The sequence below is a fragment of the Anomaloglossus baeobatrachus genome, chromosome 4 (genome assembly GCF_048569485.1).
Source record: "Anomaloglossus baeobatrachus isolate aAnoBae1 chromosome 4, aAnoBae1.hap1, whole genome shotgun sequence".
Taxonomy (NCBI): domain Eukaryota; kingdom Metazoa; phylum Chordata; class Amphibia; order Anura; family Aromobatidae; genus Anomaloglossus; species Anomaloglossus baeobatrachus.
The window spans coordinates 628,349,957-628,364,809 of record NC_134356.1 but is presented as its reverse complement, the minus strand read 5'-3'; positions in this window follow the sequence as shown (position 1 = coordinate 628,364,809).

Genomic DNA, 14,853 nt, shown 5'->3' with positions numbered 1-14,853 from the left:
CACGGTGGGTCAACCGTGGACACTCCCAGACCGACCAGACTTGCTGCCTCAAGGTCCATATTTCCTTCTGAATTCTGCGGCTCTAAACCTGACTGTGTGGCCATTGAGTTCTGGCTCCTAGCGTCATCAGGGATATCTCCAGATGTCATTGCCACCATGAGACAGGCCAGGAAACCAACGTCCGCCAAGATCTATCACAGGACTTGGAGGATTTTCTTATCCTGGTGCTCTGATCAGGGTTTTACTCCCTGGCCGTTTGCCTTGCCCACTTTTCTTTCTTTCCTTCAATCCGGTATGGACAAGGGCTTGTCTCTCGGCTCTCTCAAGGGACAAGTATCGGCGCTTTCCGGTCCCACCTTACAAGCGTCCGTTAACACCCTCGGATCTTAACAGGGTGCTGACGACTCTTCAGAAGCCACTTTTCGAGCCGATGCGGGATCTCTCTATCTCGCCTTTCGCAAAGGGTGGCCTTCCTAGTGGCAGTCACATCACTCAGAAGAGTGTCTCAGCTAGCAGCGCTGTCATGCAAAGCCCCCTTCCTGGTGTTTCACCAGGATAGGGTGGTTCTACGTCCGGTCCCGGACTTTCTCCCTAAGGTATCCCCGTTTCATCTCAATCAGGATATCGTCTTACCCTCTTTGGGTCCGCATCCAGTTCACCAAGGTGAAAAGGATTTGCATTTATTAGATCTGGTGAGAGCACTCCGGCTCTACATTTCTCGCACGGCGCCCCTGCGCCGGTCTGATGCGCTCTTGTCCTTATCGCGGGCCAGAGTAAGGAATTTCAGGTTTTCAAGTCAACCTTGGCTCGGTGGATCAAGGAACCGATTCTTGAAGCCTACCGTTCTTTTAGGCTTCCGATTCCTGCAGGGCTGAAGGCCCATTCTACCAGAGCCGTCGGTGTCCTGGGCATTGCGACACCAGGCTACGGCTCGGCAGGTGTCAGGCGGCTACCTGGTCGAGTCTGCACACTTTCACGAAACACTATCAGGTGCATGCCGATGATTCGGCAGATGCCACCCTAGGTAGGCGACTCCTTCAGGCGGCAGTTGCCCACCTGTAAGAGGGGGCTCTTTTTATCGAGGTATTCTTTTACCCACCCAGGGATTGCTTTTGGACATCCCAATTGTCTGGGTCTCCCAATGGAGCGACAAAGAAGAAGGGAATTTTGTTTACTTACCGTAAATTCCTTTTCTTCTAGCTCCTATTGGGAGACCCAGCACCCGCCCCTGTTCCCTTCGGGCTGTTGTTCTTTGTGTACACATGTTGTTCATGTTGAATTGTTCTTTTGGTTCATGGTTTCAGTTCTCCGAACATCCTTCGGATTGAATTTACCTTAGACCAATTTATAAGTTTCCTCCTTCCTGCTTTGGCACCAAAACTGATGAGCCCGTGATGCACGGGAGGGTGTATAGGCAGAGGGGAGGGGTTACACTTTTTAAAGTGTAATACTTTGTGTGGCCTCCGGAGGCAGAAGCTATACACCCAATTGTCTGGGTCTCCCAATAGGAGCTAGAAGAAAAGGAATTTACGGTAAGTAAACAAAATTCCCTTCATTGTATTCTGTAGCTGATGGACAGCCAGTGTAATGACTGGCAAAAGGTGGAGGCTCCGGTGGAGGGGCTGGTGTATAGGTCAGTTAATAGAGGGAGGAAAGAAACACAAGAAATTCAGGTTCAGAGAGATTCAGTTTCAGATAGAGGGAGGACATGTTGTGAGACAGCAGACAGACAATCTCTGGTATTTTGCATTAAGGTGCAGGTGATTTCAGGGGAAAAGATGTATAATTGTGTGTCATCAACATAGAGATGAGCTTGGAAACCCAATCTGCTGATGGTTTGTCCAGTAGGGGCGGTGTTTAAAGAGAAAAGGGGAGAGGCCTAGGACTGAGCCTTGAGAACCCCGAAGGTGAGGGGAAGAGGAGAGGAGTAAGAGCCGGCAAAAGATACAGTGAAAAAGCAGTCAAAAAGATAGGAGGAGAACCAGGAGAGAGCAGTGTCCTTGAGCCCGATAGAGCGGAGTATAGTGAGGAGGAGCTGGTGATCCACAGTGTCGAAAGTGTCAGAGAGATCTATGAGAAACAATAAGGAGTAGTGACCATTGGATTTTCCTGTTAATAGGTCATTGGAGACTTTAGTAAGGACAGTTTCAGTAAATGCATGAACACTAGACCGTCATCAGTGCAAGAATACATCACCAAAACCATCATCAGTACATGACTACAGCATCAAGCTTAGTACAGGGATCAATTGCAATGTCAGGTCAGTCCCTGCCTTATAGAAGTGTAGTGCATGAAGCTGCAACTCCCAGTACGTACTTAACATTGGTAAGGAGATATGGGAGAAAGTAAAAGATATAATGAATGTGTGGGGGGCGGGGTCTCTAGGTGCTTTCTTATTGAACAAACTACAGGGGTTTTAACTATGGCAGAGGAGAAAAATAAATAACATACATCAGCTGTTTGATGTTAGGACGTTTGAAGAGCTCAGGAGAGAATTTGATATACCAAATAACAGGTTTTTCCAGGACCAACAACTTAGCATTAGATTGTGCCTCACATGCGTGCCTAAAGGGGGCTTTACACGCTACGATATCGTTAATGTTTTATCGTCGGGGTCAAGTTGTTAGTGACGCACATCCGGCGTCATTAACGATATCGCAGCGTGTGACACTGACCAGCGACCTTAAGCGACCTCAAAAATGGTGAAAATCGTTCACCATGGAGAGGTCCTCCCAAACTCAAAAATCGGTAAGGGTTGTTTATCCAGGTGGTTCATCGCTCATGCGGCAGCACACATCGCTATGTGTGACACCGCAGGAGCGAGGAACGTCTCCTTACCTGCCGCCGGCCACAATGCGGAAGGAAGGAGGTGGGCGGGATGTTTCATCTCCGCTCATCTCCGCCCCTCCGCTTTGATTGGCCGGCCGCTTAGTGACGTTGCGGTGACGTCGCTGTGATGCCGAACGTCCCTCCCCCTTGAAGGAGGGATTGTTCGGCAGTCACATCGACGACGCCGACCAGGTAAGTGCGTGTGACGCTGCCGTAGCGATAATGTTCGCTACTGCAGCGATCACAAACAATCGCATTCGCGACGGGGGTGGGTACTTACACGCTCGCTATCGCTACAAATTGCTAGCGATATCGCTACCGTGTAAAGCCCCCTTAAGAGTCTGTCCCCGGTGGATCCTACCCCGCTATTAGATTTCTCGGTAGCAGCTGGAGACATAAAGGGGGCCATCCCAATGTATTACATATATGTACAAGAAGTGGCAAAGGGATGTGGGACCTATTTCTTCTGAAGTTTGGGAGGTAGTACCTCAAAATACAGTATTCCTCTATTATCAGTTAGTAAATCACACAGACTATTGCAACTATTTCTAGTGAATAAAGTATATAGGACCCCGGAGTTTTTATTTAAAATAGGGGTTAGTCAAGACTCATGTTGCTAGAAATGTGGGGTGGCGGATGCAGACCTGATACATCTCATACGGAATTGTCCATGACTAATAAGGTATTGGACAGGTTTTACTTGATCTTATAGAGTCTGTATATGATTGTCAGGTTTATCGGGGGGGACCTCTGATGTGGACCTTGGATACATGGCAGAACCTCCCGTTCAGGACAAGTCCTAAGTTAGCCATTGCTCGTATACTACATCAGGTATGAAAGAATATAGCTTCGTATTGGAAAAATGCTACAGCCCCAGGTGTTAGAGAACTGATAGATAATATAAATAATATCCTCAGGTCAGAGAAATATGTGTATCAGAGAAGAAAGGCGGACAAGAAATTTGAAGTTCTTTGGGCCCCCTGGCTTGAATCTCCGAATCTGGCACCAATGACTTTGATGTAGGCTAGATCTCTATTAGCAGGTTTATTTTATGTAACATATATACTGTATGTGAGTCAGAAGGATGTCTATGGTCTAGGAATATCTAAGGAAGGAGGGAGAGCTATGTTTGCTATCTAGGCTTTGGCTAATTCTGTGATTTGATTGTGATACAACAAGTGTTGATGGAATCTGTTTTATGCCCTGGGGAAAATGGAAATAAATGTTTCGCTTAATGAATATTTTAGGTATGTGGGGGGAGGTCATTATTGTCTTGTTTTTTTCCTTCTGTAAATGCAAAAATTGTTCAATAATTATCTGATTAAAAAAAAAACAATGGTAAGGAGATGATGGAAGTTGTTGGTATCAGCCATAATCAAACTGCAGTCCATACAGGAGACACAGTACTGATTAGATGTAGGTAGTAGCACTATTACCCCTTCCCCTGGGCGATTTTTTTTGTGGGGTTTTTTGCTCCCCTTCTTCCAAGAGCCGTAACTTTTTTTATTTTTCCATCAATCTTGCCATATGAGGGCTTGTTTTTTGCGGGACGAGTTGTACTTTTAAATGAAACCATAAGTTTTACCATATAGTGTACTGGAAAACTGCAAAAAAAATTCCAAGTGCGAAAAAATTGCAAAAAAAGTGCGATTGCACGACTCTTTTTGGGGTATTTTATTCACCGTGTTCACTATATGGTAAAACTGATGCATTCGTGTGATGCCCCAGGTCGGTACAAGTTTGTAGACAACAAACATGTATAGGTTTACTTTTATCTAAGAGGTTAAAAAAAATTCAGAAGTTTGTCTAAAAAAGTGTGCACACTTTTTGCACCATTTTATGCAACCCGTAGCGTTCTCATTTTTTGGTATCTATGGCTCAGTCATGGCTTATTTTTTTGTGCCTCGAGCTGACATTTTTAACCCCTTCAGCCCCGGGGCACTTTCCGTTTTTGCGTTTTTTGTTTTTTGTTCCCCTTCTTCCGAGAGCCGTAAGTTTTTTATTTTTCCGTCAATCTTGCCATATAGGGCTTGTTTTTTGCGGGACAAGTTGTACTTTTAAATGAAACCATAAGTTTTACCATATGGTGTACTGGAAAACTGCAAAAAAATTCCAAGTGTTGAAAAAGTGCAAAAAAATTGTGATGGCACAATAGTTTTTGGGATGTTTTATTCACGGTGTTCACTATATGGTAAAACTGATGTGTGGGTGTGATGCCTGAGGTCGGTGCGAGTTTGTAGACACCAAACATGTATAGGTTTACTTGTATCTAAGGGGTTAAAAAAAATTCACATGTTTGTCCAATAAAAGTGGCGCACGTTTTGCGCCATTTTCTGAAACACGTAGCGTTCTCATTTTTCTGGATCTATGGCTCAGTGATGGCTTATTTTTTACGTCTCCAGATGTCGTTTCTAATGGTACCATTTTTGCGCAGATGCTACGTTTTGATCGCCTGTTATTGCATTTTGCGTAAAACTTGCGGCGACCAAAAAACATAATTTTGGCGTTTGGATTTTTTTTGCCACTACGACGTTTACCAATCAGATTAATTAATTTTATATTTTGATAGATCGGGCATTTCTGAACGCGGCGATACCAAATATGTGTATTTTTATTTATTTTTTAACCCTTTAATTTTCAAAGGGGGTAATTTGAACTTTTAGGTTTTGGGGGTTTTTTTTTTTTTTTTTTTTTAAAACTTTTTTTTTTACTTTTGTTTTTTATTTTACTAGTCCCCCTAGGGGGCTATAGCGATCAGCAATCCGATCGCTCTTATCTATCTGCTGATCACAGTTATACAGCTGTAAACAGCAGATTCAGTCACTTTATTTTTCTCTCTGCTCGCGGCCGAGGGAAAACGAAAGTGAAACTTCATAGCTGCAATGCAAAATTTGGTAGGAGCGCACCAATAATCTGGAATAAAGAAAAACAATGGAAAAGGGGGGGTGCTACCTGGTGCGGTAGAATGAGTAAGCACAACAAGGGAGAAAAAAGCAACCGCACATGTATCAGATGCACACCAGGATGTAGAATAAAAAATTGCCTTTATTGTATACCAATATTAAAAACATTTAAAAAAACAAATGAACAAGCCACCAGAGGTGGAGGCAAGAATGCCCTGGGCAGAGAAGATCACAGTAACAATAATAATCACATGCGTAAATACAACAATCAAAAGGAGAATTATTACTGTGAAAGAAATGTGCCAATGTATAGTATTGAATGCCTAACAACATTGAGTCAAGACAACCAGGGGTGTAAAGATGACAATTGTATGCAGTATTCAGAGGGAGCCAGAATGCATATAATGATTCAAACAACAGGGTCACAGGGGCATGAATTGCGCAAATGATGAAAAGATGCAATAGTCCAAAATATTCATCATAAATACATCAGAAAAGGTTAGCCTGAGTGGAGAACTACCATGCCGAGTAACCTGATTGTACTCCCTAGACCTATCTATAAAGGTACAGTGCCTATAACCTATATATGTACCAAAGGATAGTACTAACAAAGGACTGCACCAAGATCTAGTTAGAAAATACAATAACCCAAATGGCTAATGAAGATTATGCGGAAAGGCACAGGATGGCACAAAAGGATGCCCAGGGCAGGCAGGCCGACGCGTGTCGCCGCCTGAGCGGCTTCCTCAGGGCAAGTGCGGCGGTATACAGAAAATCGGCATATTAAATGCACATGGTCATTAGTGGAAAATACACAAACCTGTGAGGTCCGGAGCTCAGGAGATGTGTGAGTAAGCGGCGCCATATTGGTGCATGCGCGGTGAAGTGCTACGGTGGAACAGAGAGGACAATAATGTTGGAACAGCAAGACGCTGTACTAGCAGGCTAGTATCCATAGTAACGATGACAGAACATGATTGCACCGGCAACGGAGGGAAAGAGGACTAGGCAATACAATATCAATCCAAAGTAAACAGCCACAAATAGACGTAGTTTAAGTGTTGTATTATAAATGCAGAATCCTATGCCAAAGTAAATAAGAGCCAGTTTTGTACATAAACCTCAATAATAATATAAAGTGCATATATAACAATGTATATATATAAAGCCAAAGAACATGCGCAAGCGTGCATGTGTGCACCCATGCACGCAAACGCATGTATGGTCCAATCATTAGGAACAAATATGTTCAACACGGTCGAAAAGATATATGCAGTCAACGGAGACTAAGTATAATGGCCCTGACGCATAAGCCCTGGTGATATATAAACCTGCAGAGAGATATAGACCGTGCCAGAATGTTCAGCACTATACATTGGCACAGGGATGCACTAGAGCGTAGCTCAGTATGTATAATCCTAAAATATCTTATAATGACACAAAATTACATAGGAGCAGAACCAAATATATACAGTTATTCAGCACTATACAGTGGCACAAGATTATATAGGAACAAAGCCAAAGGTGTGCACATTATGTAATGGCACGGGATTACACCAGAGCAGGGCTCAATATTGCACAGTAACATAAAGTTGCACCGGAACAAAGCCCAATGCATACAGCCATTATTATATAGTAGCACAGGGCTGCGCCAGTATGGAGCCCCATATGTGCAGTTAGTAAACAAAATATAGTGACACGGGGTTACACCGGAGCAAAACCCAATGTGTCCATGATATATAATGGCACGATGTTACACTGGAGCCAAGTCTGATAAGTGCACATTGTGTAATGGCACAGGATTGTGCTAAAGTAAAGAGCCAGTATTCAAAGAACAATATTAAAATAGTCCAGTAAGCCTCTATTGTCGGAGCGCATGAGTAGAGAGAGTCCAAATAAAGAGAATTCGTTAAGGAGGGCACAGGATGAGGGAGCCGATCGGCCGACATGGGTCTCAAGTTCAAAAATATATCATCCAAAACCAGAGGTGCGTAGCGGATGTAATGGTGCCGTCATGAGATGTCAAGATTACACGAAGGCTGCCAGATGAGGAGACCAATCGGCCAACATGGTTCTCAAGTTCCTAGATATGTCCTCCAAAACCAGAAGTGTGAAGCAGATGGGGCAGGTGTAATGATGCCGTTGTATGATGTCAGGATTTCACAGAAACTGCGAAAAGAGGGGATAGATGAACACCAGGTTAGCCTAAAAATCCTGTGAATAACAATTCCTCATTGAGCCCCGTAGGTGTTACCAAATGCAGATTATAAATCCAACGGGACTCATTTTGGAGAAGCCATCTGGAGCAAGAGCCACCTCTAGCATTACCAAAATATCTCTGTAAACCAACGACCCTGGCCCCACGTGGATTACCATGATGATTGGCCAAAAAATGTGAAGCCACGGAGGTGAGAGATTTACCTTTTCGTGCATCAGACGCCGCCAAGTTAATAGTTGAGAAATGCTTCTGAATCCGTTTTCGGAGCTCCTGTGAGGTTTGTCCTACATAAATCTTCTCACAGGGACAAACAATGCAATAGATTACATTCCTGGATTTACAATTGATGTAGGCTCTGAGATGGTGACTGGTAGCATCCTGTGGATTTTGGAAGATATCACGTGTTACCTGCATGAACTCACATATGCTACATTCCCCACAGGGAAAAGAGCCCCTTAAGGTAATGCCCCGCTGTAATCTGGTGGAAGGTCTAATAAAATGACTACGAGTCAAGACATCCCTAAGATTGGGTGCTCGGCGAGCTGTCAGAAGAGGGTGTGGAGCCACCACCGACGACGTCTGTGTATCAGAAGTAAGAATGGGCCAATGTTTTTGTAAAATTCCTCTCACCTTGTGCCAACTGCTGTTATAGGTCGTAATGAATCGGGTGAACTTCTCCTGCGTCTTGGTCTTAGGCCGGATTAAGGATATCTGGGTCTCCATCTTAGCTCTTTGGTGTGCCCGTGCAATGGTCTTCCGTGGATAGCTGCAGTCCATGAACCTACGAGTAAGCCCATGTGCTTGCTGGTTAAAATCCTCAATCTCACTACAATTCCGTCTAACACGTAAGAATTGTCCCGTAGGAATACCTGTCTTAATGTGATGTGGATGGAAACTCGAATAGTGAAGGAGACTGTTGGTTGCTGTCGTCTTCCTGTACAGGCTCGTAGATAAACCTTGATCTTTGACGGATATAATCAGGTCCAGGAAGGTAACCGCTACTGACGAAATGGTGTGGGAAAGGAAGATGTTCAAATTATTATTATTCAGGTCCGTGATGAATGCCAAACATTCTTTCTCCGAACCCTCCCACACAAAAAGAATATCATCAATGTAGCGGTACCAATGTGATACCCGCTCTTGGAAGACCTGAGATGGATACACAACAGTCGCCTCCCACCACCCTAAGAACATGTTAGCGAAAGAAGGTGCACACCGCGCCCCCATGGCGACTCCAGAAACCTGTTTGTAGAACGTCCGGTCAAACAAAAAATAATTGTGTTTGAGGACAAAATCTAAAAGGTCAGCCAGGAAAGAGTCGTGCATCCGATCAGAGCCACATTGTTGGTCCAAAAAATACAGTACTGCCCTCATGCCCTCACTATGTCGGATGTTAGTGTAGAGGGATTCTACATCACAAGTAACTAGGAGGGCATGGGGTTTTAAAGTAACCTCCCTACATGCTCGCACACAGTGGGATGTATCCTGTATGAATGAAGGTAAACTGGATACCAAGGGCTGAAGGAAAAAGTCTACATATGTGCCAACCTTCTCACACAAACTACCAATGCTCGCCACAATGGGGCGGTTCATAGCTGCAGGCGTCATCACATGACCCTGTGCTACGATGGCAACCACCGAAAGTCACGTGATCACGCACGTGACTTCCGGTGGGGGCGACAGTAAGTAAAAAACATGGCCGCGCGCATTTAGATCTTGCTGCCAGACTTTGGCAGCGAGATTTAAGGGGTTAATGGCCACGGGTGGAAGAGATTCCACCCGCGGCTAGCAGGCACACATGTCAGCTGTTGAAAACAGCTGATATGTGTGCCGACCACCGCCGCCTGCCCGCGGCAGGGGGCGGGGCTTAATGGGACACGCTCCATGACGGATATATCCGTCCATGGTCGTGAAGGGGTTAATGGTTCCATTTTTACACAGATGCTACGTTTTATCGCCTGTTATTGCATATTGTGCAAAGTTTGTGATGACCAAAAAACAAAATATTGGCATTTGGAAGTTTTTTGCTGCTACATCATTTATCGATCATATTAATTGATTTTATATTTTCATACATCAGACATTTCTGAAGTCGGCGATACCAAATGTGCGTATATATTTTATTTTTTTAACCTTTTAATTTTCAATGGAGCGAATGGGGGGGTGATTTGAACTTTTAGATTTTTTTATTTTCTTTTATTTTTTGAACACTTTTTTTTTTAATGTATTTTACTAGTCCCCCTAGGGGGCTATAAGGATCAGCAGTCTGATCGCTCATTAATTTCTTCTGATCAGAGCAGCATCGTTCTGATCAGGAGAAATGCTTTGTTCTTGTTACAGCCGCTGCTCTGCCCGAATGTAACAGGAACTACATCATGATAAAGACAGGAGTACCATAACCCATCACTACCATGGCAACCATCGGCTCCACATGATCGCGTCACGGGGCCTCCGATGGTGGTGGAGAAAGGCATATTCCCTGCCGCGGTGCTAATATTGCGCTGTCAAATATTGACAGCGCGATTTAAGGGGTTAACAGGCATGGTTGGATCGTGGATTCACCTGTACCTGCAAGGCACACATGTCTGTTGTACACATCAGCAGACTTGTGCGGGGATCACCACTGGCTCACTGCAGCAGCCGGCGGTGATCACCCCTTCATGATTTAGGACGTACTAGTATGTCCTAGGTCGTGATGGTGTTAAACATTTAGTACCTTATGAGTTAACTTTAGGGTAGTACAAAATCAACTTTAGGGTAGTACAAAATCAATCTCTCAGGTCTGCAAGGTCTACTATCTAAATAACATCAGGTAGTTTTTTTCAGGTTAATAACATAACATCCTTCCAATTCCAGTCTGAGCCACAAGGTTCTCCCAACTGTTGTTCTTTAGGTCGGTCACCTGTTTCGTTTTTTGTTCTTTTTTCAGTTTTTCGCCCCTATTAGGACAGCTTAAAGACATTCCATGGAGCTGTGTCCCCCATTGATATCAATCAGGAACTTGCCATAAAATCTGTAATGCTGCAACCCTGCTCTCCTCATTCTGCAGGAACGCGCTGTCACTCACCGCCGCGGCCGGCTCCTTCCACACTGCCTGGCGTCCCTGCCTCTCTTCCATGTAGGCGCCTCTTTCTCCTGCCCCCCAGACCTGTGTGCGCCGACTGTGCTTGTCTGCCCCGGCCATGCCTCCAGCCTCAGCTACCCCGGTCACCCTTACTGTACCAAAGTCTGTGGCTATCCACCCCAGTCGTGCCTCCAGCCTCAGTCATCCCGGAGGTCCCAGCCTTGCTAGTGACCCTGCCTGTGTGTCCTGGCCATGCCATCTGCCTCTGCCACTCCGGTGGTTTCTATCTACACTTGATACTCAGCCCTGTCTACTCCTGTGTCCGCTCTTGGCCACAGTCCCGGTCTTTACCCCATAAAAGGATAAGCCATGGGTCTCCCTGTAGTCTAGTGGGTCCACTTTTGCTCGCCGCAGAACTCTCCCCGGCAGTGAGCGTGACAGAATCTTTTGCACAGTATGGTATTTTGTATACGACATTTTTTTCATTCCTGGTGCCAGTTGTCTGATTCTCATTTTTCACAAAGAGGACGACCATGTTGTGGGTACTGTCTTCTGTCCCCACTCCTGGATTGGCTGTTTTGAACTCTGCATATGATGTATTGGACTTTTGCTTTATTTACATGGTTTTTCCAACTTCATTACTTAAAAAAAGAAGAAAAAAATCCACCGCTCTCAGTGGTACAAATGAACAAATGGAATCTGACCTTACTAATGCCCTGCCATCTCATTCCTGGATTCAGTAATGACATATTGACACGACAAGTGACCGCTTCACCCAGTTTCTCCACAACCTTGAGGTACACAACACAAGGGAGCAGCAGTCATATGTCAATTCATTGAATGCCTGTGAACCGAGACCGGTAGGGGACCACTGGAGAATCGGCACAAGAGCGTCAAAGTATTGGTAAGACATGCATGATGACATATGTTCAGTAAACCCCATTTTGTAACTCTCCTTAAAGGGGATATCTGGGACGATTTCCTTTTTATTTTTTACTATGATGGGCCGAAGAACTAAAATTCAGGTAGTTGCCAAATACCTGCATAACGTCAACAGAGCAGCTCTTCCTCTTCTGGGCTGCTCTGTTGATGAGGCGTTACTGCCAATGTCATGCTGATTGACAGCTGACTCCCCACAGGTAGGCCGTGGGAAACTGGCTGTCAATCAGCATGACATTACCAGCAACGCCACGCTAACAGAGCACAGCGGAAGAGAAGGAGCTACCCTGTCGATATGTCCTCTGCGGAATCTACAAAATCGCCGGCAGGGACCGCTCTGTGCCAGCAGAGATCAGCGCTGGGCAGAACAGTCGGGTAGTTTGCAACTTCTGCTAGTTCTCAAGATTATAGTAATCAAAATAAAATATTCCCAAATAATCCCTTTAACGTCTTGTGACAGCCTCTCTGTGCAATGTGTATTTGCCTATTTTGCCAAATTTGATTCCATCAACACTAGCTTTTGAAATATTTGCTTATCTCATAGCAAGAATTGTGGTCCAAAAAGTCAGAGAAAAAGTAAATCATCCCAGTGGATGAACTACGAGAAATAACCACATGACGTTATTTTTTTTTACATTGTTTAATTTGAAATTTTTAACAAGAAAAACGTATTAATAATATCCAAACACAGATGAAACATAACTAATAATTTGTGCCACTTTGGCATCTACAATATATAAGGTACTTATAGAACGGTTCCTATATTGACATGTCAGCAGTACATAGGGAAGGCAGGACAATGTGATAAAGGGTATGTAAACTTTTGCAGTCATATTCGAGTTCACCTAAAATAACAACCAAAGCAACTTTGACTTGATTATAAATATCTTACTGTGTTGGGTCTTCGGCTCCTATGCAGATCACTATCTACTACGTGGACAACCCCTTCTTAATCACCATGTTTTCCTCTGTTAAAATATCAAAGCCTATACTCACCGCTAGTACTGGCGCTGTTCCAGAGGTGTCGGCACTCGCTCTCCTGGGGCTCATGTGACGTTCTTACGTCACACAAGCCCTGCGCCCAATCACCACCGACTTCACTCCACCTGCCTTCAGACATATCAAACATCAAGAGCAAGTGAGTGGCCACCCTCACCCCTGGTGCTGATTGGGTACAGGGCTCGTGTAACGTAACAACGTCACGTGAGCTCTGGGAGAGTGTCGACACAACTGGAACAGCAGCAGCACCGTAGGTGAGTATAGCTGTAATTATGTTAACAAGGGCAAACATGATGATTAAAGCTGGTGTCACACACAGCGACAACGACAACGACGTCTCTGCTACGTCACCATTTTCTGTGACGTTGCAACGACGTCCCGTCGCTGTCGCTGTGTGTGACATCCAGCAACGACCTGGCCCCTGCTGTGAGGTCGCAGGTCGTTGCTGAATGTCCAGCTTCATTTTTTGGTCGTCACTCTCCCGCTGTGACACACACATCGCTGTGTGTGACAGCGAGAGAGCGACGAAATGAAGCGAGCAGGGAGCAGGAGCCGGCGTCTGGCAGCTGCGGTAAGCTGTAACCAGCGTAAACATCGGGTAACCAAGGGAAGACCTGTCCCTGGTTACCCGATATTTACCTTCGTTACCAGCCTCCGCCCTTGCTGCCAGTGCCGACTCCTGCTCTGTGCACATGTAGCTGCAGTACACATCGGGTAATTAACCCGATGTGTACTGTAGCTAGGAGAGCAGGGAGCCAGCGCTAAGCAGTGTGCGCGGCTCCCTGCTCTCTGCACTGTGACATGTAGCTGCAGCACACATCGGGTAATTAACCCGATGTGTACTGTACCTAGGAGAGCAAGGAGCCAGCGCTAAGCGCGGCTCCCAGCTCTCTGCACATGTAGCACAGCGACGTTATGATCGCTGCTTCTGCTGTGTTTGACAGCTAAGCAGCGATCATAACAGCGACTTACAAGGTCGCTGTTACGTCACAGAAAATGGTGACGTAACAGCGACGTCGTTGTCGCTGTCGCTTAGTGTGACCCCAGCTTAAGAAGCAGTTGTCCAAGTAGTAGTCAACCCCTTTAAGCCTTTCCTTCTGCATATTTTTACTCTGTGTAGAAGAGGGGGTTAGCAGAGTGGAGTAAACTAAGATTGCAGGAAAAGACAATACTGGGGTTTGCATGTGAGCTGTATACACATTGGCATGCAAAGTTTTTTCTTTATTTTAGTTGTACAGGAACAATATTGAGCTTAACTTATCTGCAAGCTTAAATTTCTGTTAGTACTAAGGTCAGGGGGATTGAATTTTCTGGTTTTATTCACTGCACAGTATATGTGGACATATCTTATAGGGGTATTCTTAAGTTTGAATGTTATCCTTTAACTTTTGGATAGTGGATAACTTTCTGATAGCTAGGGGGTACACCTACTGGGACCCCACTGATCCCCAGAACTGGAGAGAGAGCTGTGTGAATAATGGAGTGGGGTCAATCATGTGTTCTGCTGCTTAATTCTTTCTTAAAAAGAACTTGTCAGGTACAATATGCACCCAGAACCACGAGCAGTTCTGGGTGTATATTGCTAATCCCTGCCTAACAGTCCCTGTATACACTAGTATAGATAAAGAGATCTTTAGAAACAGTATTTCTAAACATCCTTTATGATAGGCTAATGAGCGCAGGGAATAGTCGCAAGGGCGTTAGTTCCTGCACTCATTCCGCCCTCTTAGCATGTTAACACGCCCACAGGGGTATGCTAACATGTTAGTCAATGCCCATTGCTTAGCATCATCAGTGGTGACGTACGTACCTGTATCCGTTGTCACCGCTTCAGACGCTGGCTTTAGGGTCAGTCCGCATGATCAAAGTCACTGGGAGGCACTTACCCTAAACCCGGCGTT